Here is a 17,000-nt window from a genome sequence, read left to right on the forward strand (position 1 = left end):
ATAAGAGACATCATGGTATGCACCATATCCAATAGGGTGTAGTTATGATGTTCGGACACACCATCACACTATGGTGTTCCAGGCGGTATTAGTCGTGAAACAATTTCCACAATTTCTTAATTGTGTGCCAAACTCGTAACTCAGATATTCATCTCTATGATCATATCACAGACATTTTATCCTCTTGTCACGACGATCTTCAACTTCACTCTGAAATTACTTGAACCTTTCAAGAATTCAAACTTGTGTTTCATCAAGTAAATATACTCAGCATCTACTCAAATCATTTGTGAAGCAAGAACATAACGATATCCACTGCATGCCTCAGCACTCATTGGACTGCAGACATCAAAATGTATTACTTCCAACAAGTTGCTTTCTTGTTCCATCTTACTGAAAACGAGGCCTTTCAGTCATCTTGCCCATGTGGTATGATTTGCATGTCTCAAGTGATTCAAAATCAAGTGAGTCCAAACGATCCATCTGTATGGACTTTCTTCATGCATATATACTAATAGACATGGTTCGCATGTCTCAATCTTTTCAAAAACGAGTGAGTCCAAAGATCCATCAACATGGAGCTTCTTCATACGTTTTATCCCAATATGACTCAAGTGGCAGTGCCACAAGTATGTGGTACTATCATTACTATCTTACATCTTTTGGCATGAACATGTGTATCACTACGATCGAGATTCAATAAACCATTCATTTTAGGTGCAAGACCATTGAAGGTATTATTCAAATAAAAAGAGTAACCATTATTCTCCTTAAATGAATAACCGTATTGCGATAAACATAATCCAATCATGTCTATGCTCAACGCAAAAACCAAATAACAATTATTTAGGTTTAACACCAATCTCGATGGTAGAGGGAGCATGCGATGCTTGATCACATCAACCTTGGAAACACTTCCAACACATATCGTCATCTCACCTTTAGCTAGTCTCCGTTTATTCCGTAGCCTTTTATTTCGAGTTACCAACACTTAGTAACCGAATTGGTATCTAATACCCTGGTGCTACTAGGGGTACTAGTAAAGTACACATTAATATAATGTATATCCAATATACTTCTGTCGACCTTGCCTGCCTTCTCATCTACCAAGTATCTAGGGTAGTTCTGCTTCAGTGACCGTTCCCCTCATTACAGAAGCACTTAGTCTCGGGTTTGGGTTCAACCTTGGGTTTCTTCACTAGAGCAGCAACTGATTTGCCGTTTCATGAAGTATCCCTTCTTTCCCTTGCCCTTCTTGAAACTAGTGGTTTTACTAACCATCAACAATTGATGCTCCTACTTGATTTCTACTTTCGTGGTGTCAAACATCGCGAATAGCTCAAGGATCATCATATCTATCCCTGATTTGTTATAGTTCATCACGAAGCTCTAGTAGCTTGGTGGCAGTGACTTTGGAGAACCATCACTATCTCATTTGGAAGATTAACTCCCACTCGATTCAATCGATTGTAGTACTCAGATAATCTGAGCACATGCTCAACGGTTGAGCTTTTCTCTCTTAGTTTGCAGGCTTAAGAAACTTGTCAGAGGTCTCATACCTCTTGACGTGGGCACGAGCCTAAAATCCCAATTTCAGCTCTTGGAACATCTCATATGTTCCGCGACGTTTCAAAATGTCTTCGGTGCCTCAATTCTAAACCGTTCAACATTACGCACTGAACTATCATGTAGTCATCAAAACGTGTATGTCAGATGTTCGCAACATCCACAAACGACGCTCGAGGTTCAGCACACCGAGCGGTGCATTAAGGACATAAGCCTTCTGTGCAGCAATGAGGACAATCCTCAGTCTACGGACCCAGCCCGCGTAATTGCTACTATCAACTTTCAACTAAATTTTCTCTAGGAACATATCTTAAACAGTAGAACTAAAGCGTAAGCTACGACATAATTTGCAAAGACCTTTTGACTATGTTCATGATAATTAAGTTCATCTGATTATTTAATGAACTCCCACTCAGATAGACATCCCTCTAGTCATCTAAGTGATACATGATCTGAGTCAACTAGGCCGTGTCCGATCATCACGTGAGACGGACTAGTCATCATCGGTGAACATCTTCATGTTGATCGTATCTGCTATACGACTCATGTTCGACCTTTCGGTCTTCCGTGTTCCGAGGCCATGTCTGTACATGCTAGGCTCGTCAAGTCAACCTAAGCGTTTCGCATGTGTAAATCTGGCTTACACCCGTTGTATGCGAACGTTAGAATCTATCACACCCGATCATCACGTGGTGCTTCGAAACAACGAACCTTCGCAACGGTGCACAGTTAGGGGGAACACATCTCTTGAAATTTTAGTGAGGGATCATCTTATTTATGCTACCGTCGTTCTAAGCAAATAAGATGTAAACATGACAAACATCACATGCAAATCATAAAGTGACATGATATGGCCAATATCATCTTGCGCCTTTGATCTCCATCCTCGAGGCGCGGCATGATCACCTTCGTCACCGACATGACACCATGATCTCCATCATCGTGTCTTCATGAAGTTGTCTCGCCAACTATTACTTCTACTACTATGGCTAACGGTTAGCAATAAAGTAAAGTAATTACATGGCGTTTTCATTGACACGCAGGTCATACAATAAATTAAGACAACTCCTATGGCTCCTGCCGGTTGTCATACTCATCGACATGCAAGTCGTGATTCCTATTACAAGAACATGATCAATCTCATACATCACATATATAATTCATCACATCCTTTTGGCCATAACACATCACATAGCATACCCTGCAAAAACAAGTTAGACATCCTCTAATTGTTGTTGCATGTTTTACGTGGCTGCTATGGGTTTCTAGCAAGAACGTTTCTTACCTACGCAAAAGCCACAACGGTGATATGCCAATTGCTATTTACCCTTCATAAGGACCCTCTTCATCGAATCCGATCCGACTAAAGTGGGAGAGACAGACACCCACTAGCCACCTTATGCATCAAGTGCATGTCAGTCGGTGGAACCTGTCTCACGTAAGAGTACGTGTAAGGTCGATCCGGGCCGCTGTTGGAAATATGCCCTAGAGGCAATAATAAATAGGTTATTATTATATTTCCTTGTTCACGATAATCGTTTATTATCCATGCTAGAATTGTATTGATAGGAAACTCAGATACATGTGTGGATACATAGACAACACCATGTCCCTAGTAAGCCTCTAGGTGACTGGCTCGTTGATCAATAGATGGTTACGATGTCCTGACCATGGACATTGGATGTCGTTGATAACGGGATCACATCATTAGGAGAATGATGTGATGGACAAGACCCAATCCTAAGCCTAGCACAAGATCGTGTAGTTCGTTTGCTCAGAGCTTTTCTAATGTCAAGTATCATTTCCTTAGACCATGAGATTGTGCAACTCCCGGATACCGTAGGAATGCTTTGGGTGTACCAAACGTCACAACGTAACTGGGTGGCTATAAAGGTGCACTACAGGTATCTCTGAAAGTGTCTGTTGGGTTGGCACGAATCGAGACTGGGATTTGTCACTCCGTGTAAACGGAGAGGTATCTCTGGGCCCACTCGGTAGGACATCATCATAATGTGCACAGTGTGACCAAGGAGTTGATCACGGGATGATGTGAGTTACGGAACGAGTAAAGAGACTTGCCGGTAACGAGATTGAACAAGGTATAGGGATACCGACGATCGAATCTCGGGCAAGTAACATACCGATAGACAAAGGGAATTGTATACGGGATTGATTGAATCCCCGACATCATGGTTCATCCGATGAGATCATCGTGGAACATGTGGGAGCCAACATGGGTATCCAGATCCCGCTGTTGGTTATTGACCGGAGAACGTCTCGGTCATGTCTGCATGGTTCCCGAACCCGTAGGGTCTACACGCTTAAGGTTCGATGACGCTAGGGTTATAGGGAAAGTATGTACGTGGTTACCGAATGTTGTTCGGAGTCCCGGATGAGATCCCGGACATCACGAGGAGTTCCGAAATGGTCCGGAGGTAAAGATTTATATATGGGAAGTCCTGTTTTGGTCACCGGAAAAGTTTCGGGTGATATCGGTAATGTACCGGGGCCGCCGGGAGGGTCCCGGGGGTCCACCAAGTGGGGCCACCAGCCCCAGAAGGCTGCGTGGGCCAAGTGTGGGAGGGGACCAGCCCCAGGTGGGCTGGTGCGCCCCCCACCAAGGCCCAAGGCGCATGGGAGAGTGGGAGGGGGCAAACCCTAGGTCCAGATGGGCCTTAGGGCCCATCTAGTGGGGCGCCCCCCCCCCTTTCCTCCCCTTGGCCGCCCCCCTTGATGGGATCTAGGGCTGGCCGCCAGCCCTTGGGGTGGAAACCCTAGAGGGGGGCGCAGCCCCCTCCCCCCTATATATAGTTGAGGTTTGGGCTGCCCAAGACACATGAGAACGTCTCTCTTTCGGCGCAGCCCTACCCCTCTCCCTCCTCCTCCTCTCCTGCGGTGCTTGGCGAAGCCCTGCGGGATTGCCACGCTCCTCCACCACCACCACGCCGTCGTGCTGCTGCTGGATGGAGTCTTCCCCAACCTCCCCCTCTCTCCTTGCTGGATCAAGGCGTGGGAGACGTCACCAGGCTGCACGTGTGTTGAACGCGGAGGCACCGTTCTTCGGTGCTTAGATCGGAATCAACCGCGATCTGAATCGCTACTAGTACGACTCCTTCATCCGCGTTCTTGCAACGCTTCCGCATCGCGATCTACAAGGGTATGTAGATGCACTCCCCTTCCCCTCATTGCTAGATTGCTCCATAGATTGATCTTGGTGATGCGTAGAAAATTTTGAATTTCTGCTACGTTCCCCAACAGTGGCATCATGAGCTAGGTCTATGCGTAGTTTCTATGCACGAGTAGAACACAAAGTAGTTGTGGGCGTAGATGTTGCCAATTCTTCTTGCCGCTACTAGTCTTATCTTGTTTCGGCGGCATTGTGGGATGAAGCGGCCCGGACCGACCTTACACGTACGCTTACGTGAGACAGGTTCCACCGACTGACATGCACTAGTTGCATAAGGTGGCTAGCGGGTGTCTGTCTCTCCCACTTTAGTCGGAACGGATTCGATGAAAAGGGTCCTTATGAAGGGTAAATAGAAATTGGCATATCACGTTGTGGTTTTACGTAGGTAAGAAACGTTCTTGCTAGAAACCTATACAAGCCACGTAAAAAACTTGCAACAACAATTAGAGGACGTCTAACTTGTTTTTGCAGCATGTGCTATGTGATGTGATATGGCCAGAAGATGTGATGAATGATATATGTGATGTATGAGATTGATCATATTCTTGTAATAGGAATCACGACTTGCATGTCGATGAATATGACAACCGGCAGGAGCCATAGGAGTTGTCTTTATTTTTTTGTATGACCTGCGTGTCATTGAATAACGCCATGTAAATTACTTTACTTTATTGCTAAGCGCGTTAGCCATAGAAGTAGAAGTAATCGTTGGCGTGACAACTTCATGAAGACACAATGATGGAGATCATGATGATGGAGATCATGGTGTCATGCCGGTGACAAAGATGATCATGGTGCCCCGAAGATGGAGATCAAAGGAGCAAAATGATATTGGCCATATCATGTCACTATTTGATTGCATGTGATGTTTATCATGTTATGCATCTTATTTGCTTAGAACGACGGTAGCATAAATAAGATGATCCCTCACTAAAATTTCAAGAGACGTGTTCCCCCTAACTGTGCACCGTTGCGAAGGTTCGTTGTTTCGAAGCACCACGTGATGATCGGGTGTGATAGATTCTAACGTTCGAATACAACGGGTGTTGACGAGCCTAGCATGTACAGACATGGCCTCGGAACACATGCGAAACACTTAGGTTGACTTGATGAGCCTAGCATGTACAGACATGGCCTCGGAACACAAGAGACCGAAAGGTCGAACATGAGTCGTATAGTAGATACGATCAACATGGAGATGTTCACCGATAATGACTAGTCCGTCTCACGTGATGATCGGACACGGCCTAGTTTGACTCGGATCATGTATCACTTAGATGACTAGAGGGATGTCTATCTGAGTGGGAGTTCATTAATCAGATGAACTTAATTATCATGAACATAGTCAAAAGGTCTTTGCAAATTATGTCATACGCTTTAGTTCTACTGTTTAAGATATGTTCCTAGAGAAAATTTAGTTGAAAGTTGGTAGTAGAAATTATGCGGACTGGGTCCGTAAACTGAGGATTGTCCTCATTGCTGCACAGAAGGCTTATGTCCTTAATGCACCGCCCGGTGTGCTGAACCTCAGCGTCGTCTGTAGATGTTACGAAACATCTGACATACACGTTTTGATGACTACGTGATAGTTCAGTGCGTAATGCTAACGGTTTAGAATTGTGGCACCAAAGACGTTTTTGAAACGTCGCCGAACATATGAGATGTTCCGAAGACTGAAATTGGGATTTCAGACTAGTGCCCACATCAAGAGGTATGAGACCTCTGACGAGTTTCTTAAGCCTGCAAATTAAGGGAGAAAAGCTCAACCGTTGAGCATGTGCTCAGATTGTCTGAGTACCACAATCGCTTGAATCGAGTGGGAGTTAATCTCCCAGATGAGATAGTGATGGTTCTCCATAGTCACTGCCACCAAGTTAGTAGAGCTTCGTGATGAACTATAACATATCAGGGATAGTTATGATGATCCTTGAGCTATTCGCGATGTTTGACACCGCGAAAGTAGAAATCAAGAAGGAGTATCAATTGTTGATGGTTAGTAAAACCACTAGTTCTAAAAGGGCAAGGGCAAAAGGGATACTTCATGAAACAGCAAATCATTTGCTGCTCTAGTAAAGAATCCCAAGGTTGAACCCAAACCCGAGACTAAGTGCTTCTGTAATGAGGGGAACGGTCACTGAAGCAGTACTACCCTAGATACTTGGTAGATGAGAAGGCAGGCAAGGTCGACAGAAGTATATTGGATATACATTATATGAATGTGTACTTTACTAGTACTCCGAGCAGCACCAGGGTATTAGATACCGGTTCGGTTGCTAAGTGTTAGTAACTCGAAATAAAAGCTGTGGAATAAATGGAGACTGGCTAAAAGTGAGATGACGATGTGTGTTGGAAGTGTTTCCAAGGTTGATGTGATCAAGCATCGCATGCTCCCTCTACCATCGAGATTGGTGTTTGCGTTGAGCATAAACATGATTGGATTATGTTTATCGCAATACGGTTATTCATTTAAGGAGAATAATGGTTACTCTGTTTATTTGATACCTTCAATGGTCTTGCACCTAAAATGAATCTCGATCGTAGTGATACACATGTTCATGCCAAAAGATATAAGATAGTAATGATAGTACCACATACTTGTGGCACTGCCACTTGAGTCATATTGGTATAAAACGCATGAAGAAGCTCCATGTAGATGGATCTTTGGACTCACTCGTTTTTGAAAAGATTGAGACATGCGAACCATGTCTATTGGTATATATGCATGAAGAAACTCCATGCAGATGGATCGTTTGGACTCACTTGATTTTGAATCACTTGAGACATGCAAATCATACCGCATGGGCAAGATGACTGAAAGGCCTCATTTTCAGTAAGATGGAACAAGAGAGCAACTTGTAGGATGTAATACATTTTGATGTGTGCAGTCCAATGAGTGCTGAGGCATGCAGTGGATATCGTTATGTTCTTACTTCACAGATGATTTGAGTAGATGCTGAGTGTATTTACTTGATGAAACACAAGTCTGAATTATTGAAAGGTTCAAGTAATTTCAGAGTGAAGTTGAAGATCGTCGTGACAAGAGGATAAAATGTCTGTGATATGATCATAGAGATGAGTATCTGAGTTACGAGTTTGGCACACAATTAAGACATTGTGGAAAGTGTTTCACAATTAATACCGCCTGGAACACCATGGTGTGATGGTGTGTCCGAACATCATAACTGCACCCTATTGGATATGGTGCATACCATGATGTTTCTTATCGAATTACCACTATCGTTTATGGGTTAGGCATTAGAGATAACCGCATTCACTTTAAAAGGGGCACCACGCAATTCCGTTGAGACGACACCGTTTAGAGAAACCTAAGTTGTCGTTTCTTAAAAGTTTGGGGCTGCGATGCTTATGTGAAATAATTTCAGGCTGATAAGCTCGAACCCAAAGCGGATAAATGCGTCTTCATAGAATACCCAAAAACAGTTGGGTATACCTCCTATTTCAGATCTGGAAGCAAAAGTAATTGCTTCTAGAAACAGGTCCTTTCTCGAGGAAAAGTTTCTCTCGAAAGAATTAAGTGGGAGGATGGTGGAGACTTGATAAGGTTATTGAACCGTCACTTCAACTAGGGTGTAGCAGGGCACAGGAAGTTGTTCCTGTGGCACCTACACCAATTGAAGTGGAAGCTTATGATAGTGATCATGAAACTTCGGATCAAGTCACTACCAAACCTCGTAGGACAACGAGGATGCGTGCTACTTCAGAGTGGTACGTGATCCTGTCTTGAAAGTCATGTTGTTAGACAACAATGAACCTACGAGCTATGGAGAAGCGATGGTGGGCCCATATTCCGACAAATGGTTAGAAGCCATGAAATCTGAGATAAATGGATCTTTGAGAAGAAGACGGACATGGACGGTAATGTTACCGTCTATGAAGCTCGACTTGTGGCAAAGAGTATTTCCACAAGTTCAAGGAGTTGACTGCGATGAGATTTTCCCATCCGTAGCGATGCTTAAGTCCGTCAGAATCATGTTAGCATTAGCTGCATTTATGAAATCTGGCAGATGGATGTCAAAAACAAGTTTCCTTACCAGTTTTCGTAAGGAAAAGTTGTATGTGATACAAGCAGAAAGGTTTTGTCCATCCTAAGGATGCTAAAAGGTATGCTAGCTCCAGCGATCCTTCTAAGGACTGCAGTAAGCATCTCGGAGTTGGAATGTACGCTTTGATGAGATGATCAAAGATTTTGGGTTTATACAAAGTTTATGAGAAACTTGTATTTCCAATAAAGTGAGTGGGAGTGCTACAACATTTCTGATAAGTATATGTGAATGACATATTGTTGATCCGAAATGATGTAAAATTTCTGGAAAGCATAAAGGGTTGTTTGAAAGGAGTTTTTCGAAGGAAGACCTGGATAAAGCTGCTTACATAATGGGCATCAAGATCTATAGAGATAGATCAAGACGCCTGATGATACTTTCAAAGAACGCACACCTTGACATGATTTTGAAAGAGTTCAAAATAGATCAGCAAAGAAGGAGTTCTTGGCTGTGTTACAAGGTGTGAGTATTGAGTAAGACTCAAGACCTGACCACAGCAGAAGAGAGAGAAAGGACGAAGGTCGTCCCCTATGCTTTAGACGTAGGCTCTATAGTATGCTATGCTGTGTACCGCACATGTAGTGTGCCTTGCCATGAGTTGGTCAAGGGGTACAATAGTGATCCGGGAATGGATCATATGACAGCGGTCGAACTTATCCTTAGTATCTAGTGGACTAAGGAATTTTCTCGATTATGGAGGTGAAAAGGAGTTCAGGGTTACGTCGATGCGAACTTTGACACTAATCCGGATGACTCTGAGTAGTAAACCGGATTCGTATAGTAGAGCAATTATTTGAAATGGCTCCAAATAGCGCGTGGTAGCATCCACAAGATGACATAGATATTCGTAAAGCACACACGGATCTGAAAGGTTCAGACCCGTTGACTAATAACCTCTCTCACAAGCATAACATGATCAAACCAGAACTCATTGAGTGTTAATCACATAATGATGTGAACTAGATTGTTGACTCTAGTAAACTCTTTGGATGTTGGTCACATGGTGATGTGACCTGTCAGTGTTAATCACATGGTGATGTGAACTAGATTATTGACTCTAGTGCAAGTGGGAGACTGTTGGAAATATGCCCTAGAGGCAATAATAAATAGGTTATTATTATATTTCCTTGTTCACGATAATCGTTTATTATCCATGCTAGAATTGTATTGATAGGAAACTCAGATACATGTGTGGATACATAGACAACACCATGTCCCTAGTAAGCCTCTAGGTGACTAGCTCGTTGATCAATAGATGGTTACGGTTTCTTGACCATGGACATTGGATGTCGTTGATAACCGGATCACATCATTAGGAGAATGATGTGATGGACAAGACCCAATCCTAAGCCTCGCACAAGATCGTGTAGTTCGTTTGCTCAGAGCTTTTCTAATGTCAAGTATCATTTCCTTAGACCATGAGATTGTGCAACTCCCGGATACCGTAGGAATGCTTTGGGTGTACCAAACGTCACAACGTAACTGGGTGGCTATAAAGGTGCACTACAGGTATCTCTGAAAGTGTCTGTTGGGTTGGCACGAATCGAGACTGGGATTTGTCACTCCGTGTAAACGGAGAGGTATCTCTGGGCCCACTCGGTAGGACATCATCATAATGTGCACAGTGTGACCAAGGAGTTGATCACGGGATGATGTGAGTTACGGAACGAGTAAAGAGACTTGCCGGTAACGAGATTGAACAAGGTATAGGGATACCGACGATCGAATCTCGGGCAAGTAACATACCGATAGACAAAGGGAATTGTATACGGGATTGATTGAATCCCCAACATCGTGGTTCATCCGATGAGATCATCGTGGAACATGTGGGAGCCAACATGGGTATCCAGATCCCGCTGTTGGTTATTGACCGGAGAACGTCTCGGTCATGTCTGCATGGTTCCCGAACCCGTAGGGTCTACACGCTTAAGATTCGATGACGCTAGGGTTATAGGGAAAGTATGTACGTGGTTACTGAATGTTGTTCGGAGTCCCGGATGAGATCCCGGACGTCACGAGGAGTTCCGGAATGGTCCGGAGGTAAAGATTTATATATGGGAAGTCCTGTTTTGGTCACCGGAAAAGTTTCGGGTGATATCGGTAATGTACCGGGGCCACCGGGAGGGTCCCGGGGGTCCACCAAGTGGGGCCACCAGCCCCAGAAGGCTGTGTGGGCCAAGTGTGGGAGGGGACCAGCCCCAGGTGGGCTGGTGCGCCCCCCCACCAAGGCCCAAGGCGCATGGGAGAGTGGGAGGGGGCAAACCCTAGGTCCAGATGGGCCTTAGGGCCCATCTAGTGGGGCGCCCCCCCCCCCCCCTTTCCTCCCCTTGGCCGCCCCCCCTTGATGGGATCTAGGGCTGGCCGCCAGCCCTTGGGGTGGAAACCCTAGAGGGGGGCGCAGCCCCCTCCCCCCCTATATATAGTTGAGGTTTGGGCTGCCCAAGACACATGAGAACGTCTCTCTTTCGGCGCAGCCCTACCCCTCTCCCTCCTCCTCCTCTCCCGCGGTGCTTGGCGAAGCCCTGCGGGATTGCCACGCTCCTCCACCACCACCACGCCGTCGTGCTGCTGCTGGATGGAGTCTTCCCCAACCTCTCCCTCTCTCCTTGCTGGATTAAGGCGTGGGAGACGTCACCGGGCTGCACGTGTGTTGAACGCGGAGGCACCGTTCTTCGGTGCTTAGATCGGAATCAACCGCGATCTGAATCGCTACGAGTACGACTCCTTCATCCGCATTCTTGCAACGCTTCCGCATCGTGATCTACAAGGGTATGTAGATGCACTCCCCTTCCCCTCATTGCTAGATTACTCCATAGATTGATCTTGGTGATGCGTAGAAAATTTTGAATTTCTGCTACGTTCCCCAACAGCCGCTTCATCCCACAATGCCGCCGAATCAAGATAAGACTAGTAACGGCAAGCAAATTGAACAAATCATCGCTCACAACTACTTTGTGTTCTACTCGTGCATAGAATCTACGCATAGACCTAGAGATCCAATCTCAAGGGGGGCGGCGGCCAAGGGGGGAAACTTGCCCCCCAAGTCAGGTGGGGCGCCCCCACCCCCAGGGTTTCCAACCCTAGGCGCAGGGGGAGGCCCATGGGGGGCGCACCAGCCCACCAGGGGCTGGTTCCCTTCCCACTTCAGCCCATGGGGCCCTCCGGGATAGGTGGCCCCACCCGGTGGACCCCCGGGACCCTTCCGGTGGTCCCGGTACAATACCGGTGACCCCCGAAACTGTCCCGGTGGCCGAAACTGGACTTCCTATATACAAATCTTTACCTCCGGACCATTCCGGAACTCCCCGTGATGTCCGGGATCTCATCCGGGACTCCGAACAACTTTCGGGTTACCGCATACTAATATCTCTACAACCCTAGCGTCACCAAACCTTAAGTGTGTAGACCCTACGGGTTCGGGAGACACGCAGACATGACCGAGACGACTCTCCGGTCAATAACCAATAGCGGGATATGGATACCCATGTTGGCTCCCACATGCTCCTCGATGATCTCATCGGATGAACCACGATGTCGAGGATTCAATCAATCCCGTATACAATTCCCTTTGTCTATCGGTATGTTACTTGCCCGAGATTCGATCGTCGGTATCCCAATACCTCGTTCAATCTCGTTACCGACAAGTCACTTTACTCGTACCGTAATGCATGATCCCGTGACTAACTACTTAGTCACATTGAGCTCATTATGATGACGCATTACCGAGTGGGCCCAGAGATACCTCTCCGTCATACGGAGTGACAAATCCCATTCTTGATTCGTGCCAACCCAACAGACACTTTCGGAGATACCTGTAGTGTACCTTTATAGCCACCCAGTTACGTTGTGACGTTTGGTACACCCAAAGCATTCCTACGGTATCCGGGAGTTGCACAATCTCATGGTCTAAGGAAACGATACTTGACATTAGAAAAGCTCTTAGCAAACGAACTACACGATCTTGTGCTATGCTTAGGATTGGGTCTTGTCCATCACATCATTCTCCTAATGATGTGATCCCGTTATCAATGACATCCAATGTCCATGGTCAGGAAACCATAACCATCTATTGATCAACGAGCTAGTCAACTAGAGGCTTACTAGGGACATGTTGTGGTCTATGTATTCACACATGTATTACGGTTTCCAGTTAATACAATTATAGCATGAATAATAGACAATTATCATGAACAAGGAAATACAATAATAACCATTTTATTATTGCCTCTAGGGCATATCTCCAACAAAGACACTATCACATCAGACCTAAGAGCATCGTTAATAATACAACAAACAATCAGCTATAAGAAGTTGTCATGTCATCTAGAGTCAACCTAATAGTCGGTCTGTACAATAGCAAGTTTTAAATATGTACTACTTTATTAATAGTTGACTCACCTTACAATCTCACAAAGTATCTTGGGTCTCATGCTATAGCTGGCTCTTATTCTATAGCCTGCTTTCCTTCTCTCTCCTCTTCTCACTCTTCAAACTAAGCAAATATATAATACTTCAGTCCTTATAGTCTGCTTATGTCACCTTATTGTCCTTGCTCAAAAGGATTCCTGTTGTATATTTTTGAGGTGGCACACAATTCGGGGAACTACTTTGGAATCCAAGTGATAAGCTTTAGATTTATAATGGGTGAAGTCGAACAAAGATTTATTTTTCTAGTGCTGAAATTGTTGTGTGGACGCAAAGCGTTGGTTGCTAGAGCATTATTAGAAATCCCCAACTGAATGATTGGCGCTTGGTATTCAAAGCATTTTATGGACTTGTAGCATTGACCTGCAGCAATGATTACATTGTTGGGGTTAATAAGATTTATGAAATATGAATTATTGCCACAACTAAAACCGTATGCAGTACAACAATAGACGCAAAGAATTAAGTTGTGGATACAAAATTTAAGTGTGACACACTACTCTCACAAGAGAAGGTAACATATAATCTAGCTAGAGAGCATTGATCTCATGTTATGCTTGCTCACTATACGAGAGGACTCACTTTATTTTTCGTGTTTCTGTGGTCCATTTCTGTGTTAGTATCAGGTTAACTAGGCCACACTAGGATTTGGAGACTTTAGGAATGACACATTTGCGTGCAAGCTTCCTCTAGGAGAGGTATCAAAGCGGCCCAGAAACCATCCCATCATTGCCGGCTAAAAGTTTGACCTCAGAAGGATTTTGAGCCCTGCTCTAGTGTCTCGGCATGCTGTACCAACCTGACCATAACCTGTGCTCGTTGATTATTGCCTTAGCTTTGTGGGGAATGGCTTCTCTGACTCTGCGGGGGTGATATATGAGCCGACAATGAAGTTAAAAAACACTACCAGGAGTGGCTACACTAGCTCGTGCGGTCTTTGAGCACCACTATCTCATTGCGAGATGTTGGGTGGGTTCCATGTAAGATTCCACTAGGGGCAACTATAAGCCACAGACTCTTGGTGTTTTCAGCAATTGAGCTAATCAATTGTCACCACATAAACGTTCCATCAGATGGTTGGGTCTACCAATTCATCTGCCCTTTCTGGATGATGTTAAATATATGATTTGTTCAAACTTTTTAAGCGTATTTCTCTTTACAAGGTTTCAAATGTCCCGTGTAAACAAAGTTCGGAGCAAGATAAAAATCCCATCACATGAATTTTGTCCAGCCGTGTGTGTACCCTTTTTCCTTCCAGGACTAAACGAAAATATATGCTTTCAATACTGAAATTGACAACGAGAACTCAAAGTGGGCCATCATGTCAGGCCTACAGCTATGTCTCCAGCCATAGTTGTTACATATTTCTGCTATATTGAGGCATTTTGATGAGAATTAACACCCCTCGCATAGCATTGACAGAGATAAATAACTTAAAGTATTTTTCTTTGCGGAAGTTGCATTTAAGCTTATAGCATCGCTATGCTCCTTTGCGCAGTGCGGCGGATAGGTCATAAACATTAGTGTGGGTGGCGCTTCTAGAGAGGGAGTGTAGGCCACTGTGGTTGGTCCTATTCGGCTTTTACCCCATCTCTTTTTCTATCACTCGTGCCCGAGCAGCCGAGCTCAAAATTTATCTTTTGAAAAACACCCCAATATATTAGTTAGTTAAAATGTTCTTACAACCATTCATTGCAGCCAACCATGTTGAGCTCAAAGTTATAAGTGTGGTTTTCTGTTTGGGACTGGGTTGAACACAACGATGTTGGTTCTGGTTCGTTTTGGACAATTGCAATGTTCATGGTCTGTTTTGGACCTAAAACGGATTTTAGGATAAAAAGTGAACTATCATAAAAGTTGAAGGATGAAAAGTCCATTTTCTTCTTTCCAAATCCACAGGAAGAAGTCGTAGGAGAGATTTGTTGTTTTTATTGACTTGTAATGAAGCATTAAGAGGATATAAGCAAATGGGAATACACTCGCCTTCTGCATAAATAGGATACACCTACCAACACCAACACACACAAATAAAGTATCATTGCTGGTAAAGAGTAAGGTCATACAAAACCAAATCTATGCCGAAGCATAGGAAAAAGGATAAACTTGGAAAGTGAGATGTCATGCGAGTGATAACCATTCCAGCACAAGCAACTAATAATCGAACCGCGACAAGTTCCGCATGGCGCCACAAGCGGCATCAAATGGTGAAAGCTTGTTGTCTCACGCACAAAAAAGACATTGACATGGGTATATTCGACCAGCCATCCGTGGCTAGCACATGTGCCACCTGCCCAATGGCGCAGGGTTGTAGGGGAGGTACCAACTAAAAATAGAATGAGTAATAATTTTATGAGGGGGATAGGACACCAAGCATGAGCCCAAGTGTTGGAGAAGGAGACTTAGGGTCAAGCTCCTGAATCAAATTCTGAACATACGTCTTTTCCAAGGAAGGTTATGTAGGCAAAATGTAAGAGAGAACCATCTTTTGAGAGGAGCAGTTTCTCTCTATTGGCTCTATTTTGGAGCCGCTTGTCAAACTTTCTCAGGCCACTTTAAATGAAAATTGCCTTCTATTAAGCCTCAAATTGTTGGGTTAGGATACCCATCTTTGTTGCTCTAATTATGATTGTGTTCTCTAGTAGTGAGATGATTTTCTCTTGTGTATCAGTGTGGAGTGCGCTTCGATTTCTGACTTGAATCGCATGGCGAAGTTTTTGAGTTGTTTGTTATGTACAGTGGATTCCGGTGTGGTTGCACGTGTAGAAAGAGTTACGACACATCATAGGTGATTTGTGTTGAGGATATGTACTTGTTTGAAGCATCTTCTTCTTTTGTTTAAGGAAACAATGATGTCATTATATATTTCTTCGACCTATAATTTTAAAGTGCAATTGTGCCTAAATAGTTTATGTGATTTGTCATATGTTTGCACAATTGAGATCGTTGGAACAAGATCTTTGAAACTAGATGTCATGTTCATATGTTTCAATGTGTTTTTTTGTGGTTATGTTTGTAGTCACTTGGTTAGGAGGTTGTACTTTAGTTACAGCCATTCCGTTATTAGACTATAGTCGCTTGGTTAGCAGATTATTGAACGCCACTCCAACCTATGGAAGACGAGTATTGAAGTAATTCCTCGGTATGATAACATCTCTTATTTCTTGATTCATTGATCGAATTAACTATTTGGAAGATAAACCAGATTTTCATAGGAGAGCATGGAATTTGATGGCCACAACAAGGTAAGTCATCTCTGCATAGTGTGGCAACTGCGGCTAGTGTTTTCTGTGAAGTGAGAGCCAAACCACAAAGAGAGTTGCTACACATGTGTGGACGGACCAGTACGAAACCTTATTCGAACAAAGTTTTGCATCAGCCTCCATACGGGAGGATTTTGCAAATTTTAAATGAATTTACCATCTAGCATCATGTATAAATGCATTCAGTAGTTGAGTTGTGTTTCTATAAATATTTTTTATATAATTGGGTACTTTAAAGAATATTACAAGTATCTATTGTGGGACTTGCCTAAGGCTAGTAATTGCATCGATACTCAAAATAAGTCATGAGCTTGGTATAAGTGAGTGAAATGTAAACTATTAGCGCAATAAACTCATACGTGGTACAATAGCAAATGCATTGAATGAGAAGGTGATTAACTAGGAGACATCACTCTCACAAGAGATGGTAATATAAGCCAGTCGAAGAGCACCGATCACATGTTAGACCTCCCGTAGTGGGAGTATATATCATAGCAA

This window comes from Aegilops tauschii, chromosome 1, assembly GCF_002575655.3.
Source record: "Aegilops tauschii subsp. strangulata cultivar AL8/78 chromosome 1, Aet v6.0, whole genome shotgun sequence".
Classification (NCBI taxonomy): Eukaryota; Viridiplantae; Streptophyta; class Magnoliopsida; order Poales; family Poaceae; genus Aegilops; species Aegilops tauschii.